We start from the raw sequence: 12,463 nt of genomic DNA on the forward strand, positions 1-12,463 counted from the left end.
ACTGTTTTCACCCACGCTAACTTTACATGGAAGCTGCATACACGTTATCCTGGCGAGACCTCAAAAATCATCTTCGTAATATCTATCAAACTATAGATCCTACTCATCGACTGGACGTGGATTCTAAGAGTACAATATACACTTCTCACCAGAAATCGAATCAGAAAGCATTTTAATGGCCAAACTATTCCACAATTTAGGATTTTCCAGAGAGGGTTATTTGTGAATAAACGTCCCTCCGGAGCGTTTGCAATGAACGGGCCGGGAGCATGTTGTTTCTTCCACGACCACTAGATCACCTCTAGTGGTCGTGTAAGAAACAACATACACTTTAAAACGTGTCGCTGGGTCGTAATAAGGGCATGAACAATCGGCCTATATGGTCGTTTTTTGTAGGAGGACAGACTGGATTGAATGGCACTTTATAATTTCAGTTTTGTGTAGTTTAGTAAATTATTTTTAAAGAGTAGTTATTCTGTGATTGAAATAAAAGATAAGCAACTAAGTCTGATCATTTCTCCTTGGCCACACAGTGGGCAGACATTGATAAATACAATCCAATATTAGAAGGACTGTAGCGGCTGCTAAGCAAAACATTTATTTTAAAGGATATTCTTTATTTCTTAGGAGGCTGTACATTGAAATGTCCTCTAGCGAGATGTGATCTGATTGTTTCCTTTGGTCTGACTGGCTCTTCTTTTTCCTATGAGTAAAATGGTTCAGTGTCACAGGTATATTAGATTGTAAATAACACAAATGGATGTGGGCATACACCATAGATTTGAAGGTGAAAGTAAACATTTTTCTCAGTCTGTTAATATTCTTTGCACTGCTGGTTCTGAATAGGAGGAAAATGTGCCTTTCCTCAGGCTATGGCCACACTGATGATAACACTACGTCAAGATTTCATCATGGCGGCTAGCACTGAGAATTCAGCTACTGCAAAAAACAGTCAAACATTCATCCTTTACCACTTAAGAGTGTTTAGATGACCTTTATATAGAAATATCCTATTTCTATATGAACTAACTGCAATGGTTCTGCTCGTGTACACGGTATTTCTATCATCAGAAACAGTTTAGTGCCAGCCATGGCTGTACTTTGGCGATGTTTACACATCTTGTGGATAATCCATCCTCTTATAATCCTAAACAGATTAACCTTTACAAAAGTACTGACAATCTGCACTTTTGTTTGTTTGTAATACAAAGATAATGTAAGTGTTAATTAGCTTGTCAGATAGTGTGGTTAGCCTTTTAGGGGCAGTAGTGACAGGGCAGTGATAAAACAACATTTTCTGTCACAGAGTAAAGTAAATTCCCACATGTTTCCACAGTCCACCTTCCCTAACCGCACAGTTGACCCCATATTGACATCATGGGTTGCGGTGGAGAAGGAGGGATTGGTATAAATTGACTTTTATGGCAGGTTTAGAAGAAGAGTGCTTGCCAGGGGCAGCAGCATTTATAATTGCAATAATTCACATTCTCCTCCTCTGGGTTTTTGCTCTGAGACGGTGTTTTTTAAGGAACTCATTTTGTCCTTACATCCCCTTTGAGTTTGAAGCCTCTGCTTGAATTATGAGTTTTCATAGTGTACATCCTTATGTTTATTTTTAGAGTGCAACTTCTTGTGTTGTGTGTTGGTTAGAGGGAAGCATGGGGGCCGTCTCGCTGAGAGCTGAGAGGTATTTTAGCTGAGGGCAGTGCCACTGGCAAACACATATTTCTGTGTTGTGCTGCTAACACCCGGCTCTGATCACATAAACAGCTCAGATCATGTTTGAGGGCTGTGGGGCAACACAACCAGACACTATTCTCTGGAAATGTTTTATGTCTTGTGTTTAACCCAGTGTCCAGTAAATTACATTTATATTGTAGTCTTCCGAAGTATCCTTGTTGTGACCCTCACCATTGCCTGTTTTTATTCACCAAAAACCTGTTTTGTCTACTGAAGTTGCATGATCATGGCAGTCAGGTTCAGTTAACAAAACACATTGTTGAAATAAGGAGTATTTCATCCAAAAAGGTTATACTAAAAAAAATGTAGACGTTAGTAAATGTCTAAATCCAAGTCTAAAGTTTCTATTGATGAAAATATAATGGGAAACCTATCTGTTCAAATTGATTTATATTCAAGCAAAAACAATTATATAAAACCCCCCCCAAAAAATGAAGAAATATCTGGGCAGCATTATCCCCGTGACAATTTGTGAGTTCATGGAAATCTCAACACTATTTATCACTAATTTATTGCTAAACAAAGCATTCGTGATATATTATATTTCATTTTCTGGTGCATAAAGATGTGACTATTATAGAGAATTTGTATCGTCTTTTTAAACAACAAATCCGATTTTTCTGCATTAAACCAGACATGAAGCTTAGCGCAAGTTCAAGAAGGAAGACCATACCCCTGGTGTTACACGTCACTGCAAGCTCCTCTCCCATTAAGTAATCAGGGGCGGTACTCCCCAGCGAGCAATCATTGCACCTGCTAAACCCTTTAAATCTGTTCTTCCCTCTCTGTCAGTTGTCATGTCAGGTGTCAACGCACAAGTGTACGCGTCACGGTGTTCATGGTTAAGCCAAGCAGCAGCAGGGCTTTGGCCCAGCTGAGGGCTTCGTTCCAGCTCCAGGCATTTATTCATCAGCTCCGCAGTATCGCGGATTAAGCTACAGGCTGCGTTCCCCAGTCGGGTAGCGGGTCAGCCGGCCGTCCCGCAAGCCCGGACGCGGGAGGAAAAGACAAGGAAATCTGGCTCCATGGAAGTTCCTCCGGCCTAATGGGAATGGCTACTTCACGCAAACAACTGACGTACGCTTCAGTCTCTTGAGAAGGCATCACTGGCATCAGGGCCGCCTAATGCAGCGCTTCCGGCTTCACGCGGAACGGGTCCTCATCACATGCGGAGTTTTACCCATTCTGGCTTCAACTACAACCCCTCCTGCAGGCAGGCAGGCAGGGCTTAAGCTATCCCATTGAAGCTATTCCTCCTGCGCTCACTTCAACAGGCATCAGGGTAATGTTGGCAAAGGCAGTTGCAACAAATTCACGAGATGTTTCGTATATTGTTACGACATTTGGGTCATGCAGAGTGAGATCGCTACCCCTTAAGAGAGGGGTGTGGCGTGTGCATGTGTGCGTGGGCATGGTATGAGCGAGCGGGATACATGTTTTTAGAAATAAACGAGGCAGCAGAAAAAAGGAAGGTCTGCGATCTTGCGAAATCTATCTTGCGAAACAGGAGAGCTAAATAATGCAACGACCTCCCAAGAAGAGCTCGCCTCTCTCCAGTCTTTCCGATAAAATGGGTTATTGAACCAGAAGCGTGTTGCTTCTGCCCTGGGAGACGACAGAGAGTCACCCCCCCCCCCCGTTTCCTCGACTACTAGGGGTGGGCGATACCACAAAATCTGGATTCGATCCGATACCAAGTATTTCAGGGCCAGTATCGCCGATACCGATATCGATACTTTTTTTTAATGAAAAGCGTCTTATGTACTTTCATATAGGGGAGAGCTGCATGACATGATTTTTTAGCATCATATCATCATAAATAGACTAAATCTGAATTCATTTTCATGAATAAAGACAGGACAGTTTTTATAGACGTTTTACTTTTGCAAATTTAAAGTGCAAACATGAAAAATAACAATACAAAGTGGCCAAAGTAGCGAACTGTCTTCTTGCACACATCACAGTTCGCTAAGTTTTAATTGCCAGTTGTGAAATTGCTCCACACAACGCTGCTCTTTCTCTCAGCCATCATGCGTGTGTGTGTGTTGCACTCGCGAGTCGCTGGCTGCTGCTGTCCTGCCCTGCTGGCTGCTGTCAGTCAGCTTGATAATCGGCGTTCAGGCAGGGAGCCTCGAGGAGAAGAGGACAACAGTGGAGAGAGAAGAAAAGAGCATATACTTGTGTTCGTCTGCACATAGTTTTTTGAAGAAATTGACGAGTAGAGGAGACGAGAAAAAAAGTATAACAGTATCGATCCTATTGGCTCTAGTATCGATATTTTGAAACGTAACGTAATATCGGAAGTATCGATATTTTGGGATCGATCCGCCCACCCCTATCGACTACGGTCTGGGAGCCGACAGGAAGTTCAACACTATGCATTGCTACCTCTAGTCAGGGTTAAGGTGAGCTTCAGGCAGTGTTGGGGGTAACGTGCTACAGTATGGAGTTTCAGTAACGTATTACTTGCATTACTAATGCAGTCGGGTAATTACTCATTACAATGCTCAGTAACTAAACGCAGGTTCAAGCTTCAACACAGCGTTTCCTGAAATGAATGGCGTTTCGTAGGGCTTATTTTCCTCAATGAACAAGTCGCTGCACATTATCCTGTTTATGACCAGATACTAAATAAATTAGGAATTCACTCCCAATATTAATTTAATGATTATTGACTAAATGATCGGTTTTCTCTTTTTCTTCTCCACTAAGAATATTCCGTTTCTTGGTGCACCAACGGCTAGATCTGCGACAACAACATCTCCTTGGCAGCAAGGCAAGTTTATTTATATAGCACTTTCAATACAAGGCAATTCAAATTGCTTTAAAAAATGAAAGACATTAAGAAATGGCATTTAAAATCAGTCATTTAAAAGGAAGCTAATAAAATAAACATTAAAAGTACATGGATCAAAGTACAGTGCAGTCTAAGATATTAATAGTTCAATTAAAAGCAGCGACAAAAGAAAAGTCTTCAGCCTGGATGTAAAAGTAGTCAGAGTTGCAGCGACTAAGGGTGCAACAACTAATCGACTAATCGATCAAATCGATTACCAAATTAGTTGCAACTAATTCAGTCGTCGATTCATTGTGACGTCAGCAGTGTGTTTACGTGCGTAAGCTCCAACGTTATTGGTCTTTTTATCAGTACCGGAGACATTTATAAATATATGTCATGTTTATTGCTACAAAAACATTATATCGCAGTCTAGTGTCACAACTCGTTCTAATATGCAAAGGACAAACAAATGCGCCTATGATGTATTTTCGATCAGATGAGATCTCTCTCCCCCATCGCGAGGGGACGGGGCAGTTTACACACACAGCTGCTACATGCAGCGGAGCACACTGCGGAGGTGGCGGAGAGAACGCGCTCCGAGGCGTGGTTAACTTCACCCGCTTCGATGTGGAGAATGCTCGTTGCCAAAGTGCAATAAGAGTTTATCATGTAAGGGCGTAACACGAGCACTTTGTCTAAACATTTAGCAAAAGTGCTCCACATCCAGACGGAGGAATGCACCGGGTTCCACTGTCTTTCTAGCAGCTCCGTAGCTCCATTCACGAGTAACGTTCCCACGTCAGATGTTATGTATGCTAGCAGCAACACACAGAGTAACTACATTATACAAACTCGGTTAATGATTAGAGGTAACTGAGTATTTATTAGTTTCAATTTCAGCTTTTCTGTTTACAGCCTGTCGACAGATTATTTAATACAATTCGGTAAATGCTCAGGGCAATCTCGATGACAAGGTCAATGTTCCCCCCTTTCTACGCACGGAGATAATGTAATCTAATAGCGTGCAGGCCAAGGCTGGCTCTTCAAAGCAGATATTACGACGCGCTTTAATGTTCCCATCATCGTTCAGCGGAACTCTTTCAGCCTTAAGTCAAGTAGGAGAAACTATGCGTGCACCGGCTATTCGGGTAATAATATTAATAGCGTCTCTCCCCAGTTCAAATCACCCACTGCTCAGGGAGATCTCCTAATGCGTTGCCTTCACGCATCCAGCGTTCAAATACAACATTACTAAACTACAACTCCGCTCAACGGGGAAAAGAGAAGAAGAAACAGAAGAGACTCCTCCAGGAGCACAGCGTTCCTAATCATGAGGAACTACAGGCCCAGTCTCACACCGGAGTTCCTAGCCATCACATCAAGCTCATGGTATTATCGTTCCTCTAACCAACTGCGTGCATCCACATAAACGTCTTCAACGACAGTTGCTCTTCCTCACCGGGCAACCGTACTTTGCATGCGGATTCTTCGGCACGCATCATCTCCCGTTTCCTGGATGTGGCATCCGCCGGCCTCACGACGACCGTGTTTTTCCCGACTTAAGGACGTGCACTGCACATCCTCCGTTTTGGGGGGGATATCTGCATGAGATCATTCGCATAGCGGCACACTCAGATTTCCACTATTTCTACACATTTATTATCACACTTGCTGGATCTAACACTAGCGTCCCTCCATCATCCTCACTTCAGATGATAGAAGACAGTCTTAATCACTCAATCAGCTCATCAGCATCTATGACTCATCCCGGCACACTTAACGCTAATTAAGATATGCTATATCATGGGTCATGTCTCAGTATTTAACTAAGTGTACGTCTTTTCTGCGTGCATCCTGCACTTCATTCATATTCTCGGGTTCATGCTCACTTGGCTCGTGGTAAACCAGGTTACGATATTCATGCATCACCGTACTCAAGCTAACAGCTCTCGGGCATTATATCGTCTACATCTCCCTCTTCACCGGACATCGGCTCGTGCCGCCAATCAAGATCTCTTCAGTTTACCTATGGTAAATATGCATATAACTGGTGGTGGCGTCTAATAGCATATCAGGGCTTTCGTTCAGACAGGTGCAGCCATTCAAGGCATATCTCCCTCCTCCCTGCCAACTTGGACGGTGGTCCTCCTCCGCCTTCATATCCCACATTCGCCCGGACATCCGTGCGTGCTGGCTATCCAAGGTCCGAACACTAAACGGTATTTATACATACAACTGGTGGTGGTCTTAGCAAGTCAGCACATGTACGTGTCACCGTGTTCATGTTTAAACACTTCATATCGTCGTGACCTTCAGGTTAGCTCGTATTGAATCCTGCCGCGCAGGTTGCGGCCAGTGGGTCCGCATTATGTTTAAACCCTGCACGTGCAGGGCGAGTAGATCAGTGTCATGTTTAACCCTGTGTGTACAGGTTGCGGCCTATGGGTCAGCATTTGTTTAACCCTGTGTGTACAGGTTGCGGCCTATGGGTCAGCATTTGTTTAACCCTGCGTGTGCAGGTTGCGGCCTATGGGTCAGCATTTGTTTAACCCTGGGTGTACAGGTTGCGGCCTATGGGTCAGCATTTTTGTTTAACCCTGTGCGTACAGGTTGCGGCCTATGGGTCAGCATTTTGTTTAACCCTGTGCGTACAGGTTGCGGCCTATGGGTCAGCTTTTGTTTAACCCTGTGTGTACAGGTTGCGGCCGGTGGGTCAGCGTCATGTTTAACCCTGCGCGTGCAGGTTGCGGCCAGTGGGTCAGCATCGTCTAATCCAACATGCAGGCGCTAAGCATGGTTGGCGTTCACATTAACCCTACAGTTATTCCGACATTCTCATCATGTCCCCGTGTTATCTCATTTCATCCACAGATCTCCTCAATCAGCCAGCAAGGTAAGAAATGCTTCACATCTCAGCACTTCTCACTTCTCTTCTCTTTGGGGGTTCATCGGAGCGGTTTTCCCCTCCCGAATGATTATCCTACAAACCGGGGCCTAATCTCCAAACATCAGTTGATTCATTGTTGTAATCTGTCATCATAATTTTCTATACCACGTGTCCGGTATTAAACATGTATTTCATACATCACGTCTCTCATGATTGAACTAGATTTTCCCCTTTACCATACCTAAATGCTTGAAATCCCTCAACTGTAAACATATTTTAAAAGTTCCAAAGTTTTGGACTCACTATAAGTGGAAATAGTGTGTAAATATATCAGCGGTAAACATGAACATGTTTACAACTTGCAAGATATATTTATGAACAATATGTTCTCATTTAGTTTGTCATGTTAATGGAAATTGTCATCAAACCTTACATTTGGAAATGAGGTTAATAAACATGTTTTCTTGCAGACAGGGTTCATAACGTTCCATAAACTGTGCACTCAGTAGCCCTGTTTGTCATCATGTTGTTTAATAAAATAACTGATTTCTTCAGGAGCAGCTTATAATATGTTCCACATTTTGATTTCACATTTTAAATACAAAACTATACCAGCTTGAAATTGTTTGTCGAGATACAATCAGACATCACCATGTCGCCTTCCTCTCATAAACTTTCATCATTACCATGATTTACCTGAACGAGGAGTTGCTTGGAAACAGCCATACAAAACAAAGAGTGAAGAAAGAGGGCAATGGTGTTTTTTTTATATGCAGTGCCTCAAGTGGAGGGCAGTGAGGAGAGACCACGCACAGCATAGAGAGCGATAACCACAGCAGATACAGAGGGAGATTGACGAGTGAAATCAGCAGCGTGATTAATGTGACAACCTTTAAGAAAAGGTTATAGATCCGGAGGGAACACTAATGTCTAACACTAATGTAGGACATGGAGGAGAAGCAGAGCGGAGAAAAGGGCAAGAGTCAAGTGAGGTGCAAAATTACACAATACCTTATTCTCAAGGGCTGACTGTACAATGTGCTCCTAACATGCATCCCAACCTCTAGTATAGTATACCTCTTTAGGGAGGACACCCAATGTTGAAGGTATGAACCATCATTCATTTTATTAACATTTGGTTCATAGTGTTGCGTGACCAATGTGACATTAAATCCGCACTGTTGTAACATATCAAACAGGAAAGTGACCCTGAAAATGTAAGTAACTTCTGAAATAAGCGTTAAACAATAATGTATTAAGGTGTTTTCTACATGATAAGGGTGACAGTTGTTTACAAGCCTTAACTTGTTAAGCCCCGAGCCTGTTTTTCAGGTCTCAGAGAAATACTATGGTCATTTGTTCTGGGAATGTCATTTTCGAGCCTATTACATTCTATATTTATTGCCAAAAGAGTACTTATCAAGATAAAAAATCTATGTAGAAAGAAGACATCCCCATTATAAATCATGCCTATTAAGCTGATTGGTGAATGGTTTAATGAGGGAAAAACTTACATATTAAGGGTTTATTTTCTAAATTCTGAGGCTGCATGGGAGCAAATAAAACAAATAAAGCAAATATAAAACAGAACATTTAGAAAATTGTAATTTGGTAGAAGTTTCATTTATTACCAGCAGCTGCCTCAAACTTTGACTCACACTCACACATAGTGTCTTCCAGGCTACATCCCAACATCTGTCAGTTCCACTGTTGTACAGGGACATTACTTATTTACTGCTCTCAGTGTTAGCCTTTGCAACTTTCCGCCCGGCTCACAGAGATATTGTTTTGCTTATCCCTTTTGTCTTTCCCACCCTGAAGCACCTACAATGATACCCAACCCCACACATTAAAATCTTGAGAAGTTAATTTAGTTCATCTGTTTTCTCAGGCTGAGAGTACAATGTCTCTTTTAGCAGCCTGCAATCAGGGAGAAGCAGTGGGTTGAAATTGTGTCATTGAGGCTAATAACGGGGCAATTAAAAGCCAGTTGTCTTTTGCCCTGGCATACTGTAGGGTTAGGATAAAACTGTTTATTTGTGGGTTCAGGGGCTGTTTTAGTGACGATATTCACAGGGAGCTGGCTTGTTATTTAGCTGTAAAAGTGGCATGAGGCTATGGATGAAATGTCAGTCTTTCATAGTAATCATACCTGCTAAATGTCAGCATTATCATGTTAGCATGCTGACAGCATTTGGCTCAAAACACTGTTGTGTTATACATGACCACTAAGCTGTTGACCCTGTGTCCAAAATTCAATATTACATTAGATACTAATTATATACAGAGTTTGTACTAATCTTCAATAATTCAGCTACTACAATAATACTGTTTTAGCTGTTTAAGCACAGGTAATTATTGTTGCCAGTTAAATCTAACCAAGAGAGAAAAACATGTTTTTCTCAGAGAGTTCAATGATTCACTTTAGTTTTCTAAGGTGTTACGGGAAGTGTCTCATTACCATCCACAATTAGTATTGATGCTTTCCAGCTGTAATTAGCTCCTTTTTTTTGCATTGCATTGTGGGAAAATATATTCCATCTACAACACATTCAATTGTGTTTTAGTATGCATGCTCTATATTTTTGGGCAGTTTCCAGTGTGAGCACACTAAAAACCCATTTCCAAGCAGTATTTCGAAAACCTTGTAGATTATGTTATTTCCCTTGTGCATAAAGTAGCCCTTAAATCGGTTGTAAAAAAAACAGCAGTTCAAAATGTGGTGTTTTAATTGAATATCATAATTATTTCTCGACTGTTGTGCCAAACCTCTGCTTCTCGAATGTATCAGTCAAACATAGCTTCGATGCAAGCTGTATTTATCAATAACCATTTAAATTAAACCAAGCTTCAGTATTCAGCTATAGTAGCTATAGGCTGTAGCAGCTCGTTCCTCTGCTGCCCTCATCATTCCTTGCTTTAGTTTCCATTTTTAGCCACACTTTTGAATTCCTCTTCGATCTCTGCTCAATGGCCCCTATTTACTCTGTGCACCGCTGAAGTCTGGCTGCTGGTGCTGCTGCTTTAGAGATGAGTATTCTGGGGTGGAATGGGTTGCAATATGCCTCCTATCCATTATTGATCCATGATTAACCAGAGTTCAACAGGGTTCTTTACTCCATCGCAGTGGGGGACCTGGAGGAGATTGTAGCCCCTCCCATCATACAAAATATGGAAATGTGTCTTCCCCCACCAACCAATATAATTTAATGGTCACAAATACCTCCAAAAGCCTAGATTTAGTCCCTCCGCACGATGCAGGTTTGGTGTTCCTGTCACTCAACAACAGTGGACACGTTTTGAGTTTGTGTATCCTCTACGCACCATGCACAAGAGCAGCATCACTGATGCCCATGACATGTTAAATATAAACCAGTGTGTTTCTGTTGGTGTTGATACATCATACATCTGGTTATGGTGTTTTTAAAAGGAGGAGGAGGATCTCAGATACTCCAAATGTTCATGTGATGTTGGTCCAAACACATTCTTGAAGCTGACAAATCTTAAAGATGGCTCTGTATACTTTATTTTGATGCACTCAACATTTAGCAACTGGTTAAAGACTTAATACAAAAAATAAGGAGGAAAACTCTACAAAACATGCTTCTTCCTTTTATTTCCTTTGTCTCGGTGTTGCCAGAAGAGACAGCGTGTCATTAAGTAGTCTCATTTGAACTGCTTTCTAAGATTTCTGCAATGGATTTGCCATTTTGCTGGATATCAGCATCACAGTGTAAAGTTTTCACGGTCATTTTGATGGGGAGTCTTTGACTTTAGTGGTACTGATAGTAACACAGGCCAGAGGTAAGACAGCTCTGCAGACCCGCTGATCCTGATGCTTTTTGACACTGATGGTGCACACCGCTGACCTTTGGGCTGTCGAGTGCACTCAAACAACACTTGCTGCATGTGTTTATGTCTCAGACAGTCTAATGAGGGTGTATCTGAAGCCAGCAGCAGGAGCAAGTGCCAGGATACAGCTGCTGCCACCAGGCCTGTAATCACAGCGTCTTTCCCGACTTACTGTATGGTAGCTGTTTGCAAACTTGAATATATGTACACGATTGTTGGGAATTGAACTCTTGGAATTAAGTTTCCATATCCCATCATCATTCACACTGTTACTTTACACTTTGTTGTCAAACTGATTAATCTCAGGATATATTAAAAGGTTTTATTAATGTGTAAATGATTGGTATGAGAGCAGGTTCACACTTTGCAATCCCAGCATGATCTCTGGTACTGGCTAGGGCTGCATCAAACAACTGTTTTCATTATCAGTTCATCTTATAAGCTAATTATTTTTGTCATTACTAATGAAGTCCTTTTTTTTGCCTGACCAACAGTTTCAAACCCAGAGGAATTAATTTTACTACGTAACAAAAACAAGCAGCAAATCTGCATATTGGAGAAGCGTGCCAGAGAATCTTTCTAAAGATCAAAAGGTTGACAATTAAATCACCAAATGGATTACATTTTGTTCAGCTCTTGAATAGACTCCTGACACAGCTGCCCTTTTATCATTTATCTGTAAAGCAGACTGTGATTATGACCGGGATATGTCAGTGTTAAAGCTGCTTTATAAGAACTGGTCAGGTCAAAAACGGTAGTTGTTAAAAAAACAAATAAAAAAATCCAAACCAAAACGATATTCTCGCGTTAAACAACCTGTGTAAAGTTTGAGCAAACTATTCCTGTGTGAAGCCAACCCTGAAGGACAAGAGAGTGTAAGCACAGGAGGCTGTTTGTGTGTCTCTTTTATGAGACTGTGCGGATGTTTGCTGTGTTGAAAGAAGTGCTCCACTTTATCTGCCGTGACTGTCTCTGGGGAGGGGGTCGCATCATTAAATATGCATACAGCACTCACAGGACCTTAGGAGTGGCTTACCTGGACAACACCTGTCCAATCTTTGTTTTCCATCAGAGTGCGCGTTGACATACCGGTGGTTCAGCTGAGTAGATCTCCTTGGAGTTCTTCAACCTTAGTTTGAAGGTCGGGTCAAACGTCTTGCAGTCTGTCACTCTCACGCTAAATATCAACTTCACAGTCAAATATG

At 41.9% G+C, this 12,463-nt stretch overlaps 1 protein-coding gene across 1 annotated transcript in view; it reads left to right on the plus strand.

The window, feature by feature from the left end:
- hs6st3b (heparan sulfate 6-O-sulfotransferase 3b) overlaps positions 1-12,463 on the plus strand; it is an 82,485-nt gene that overhangs the window by 64,269 nt on the left and 5,753 nt on the right. The window lies entirely within an intron of this gene.

The sequence above is a fragment of the Gymnodraco acuticeps genome, unplaced genomic scaffold (genome assembly GCF_902827175.1).
Source record: "Gymnodraco acuticeps unplaced genomic scaffold, fGymAcu1.1, whole genome shotgun sequence".
Taxonomy (NCBI): Eukaryota; Metazoa; Chordata; class Actinopteri; order Perciformes; family Bathydraconidae; genus Gymnodraco; species Gymnodraco acuticeps.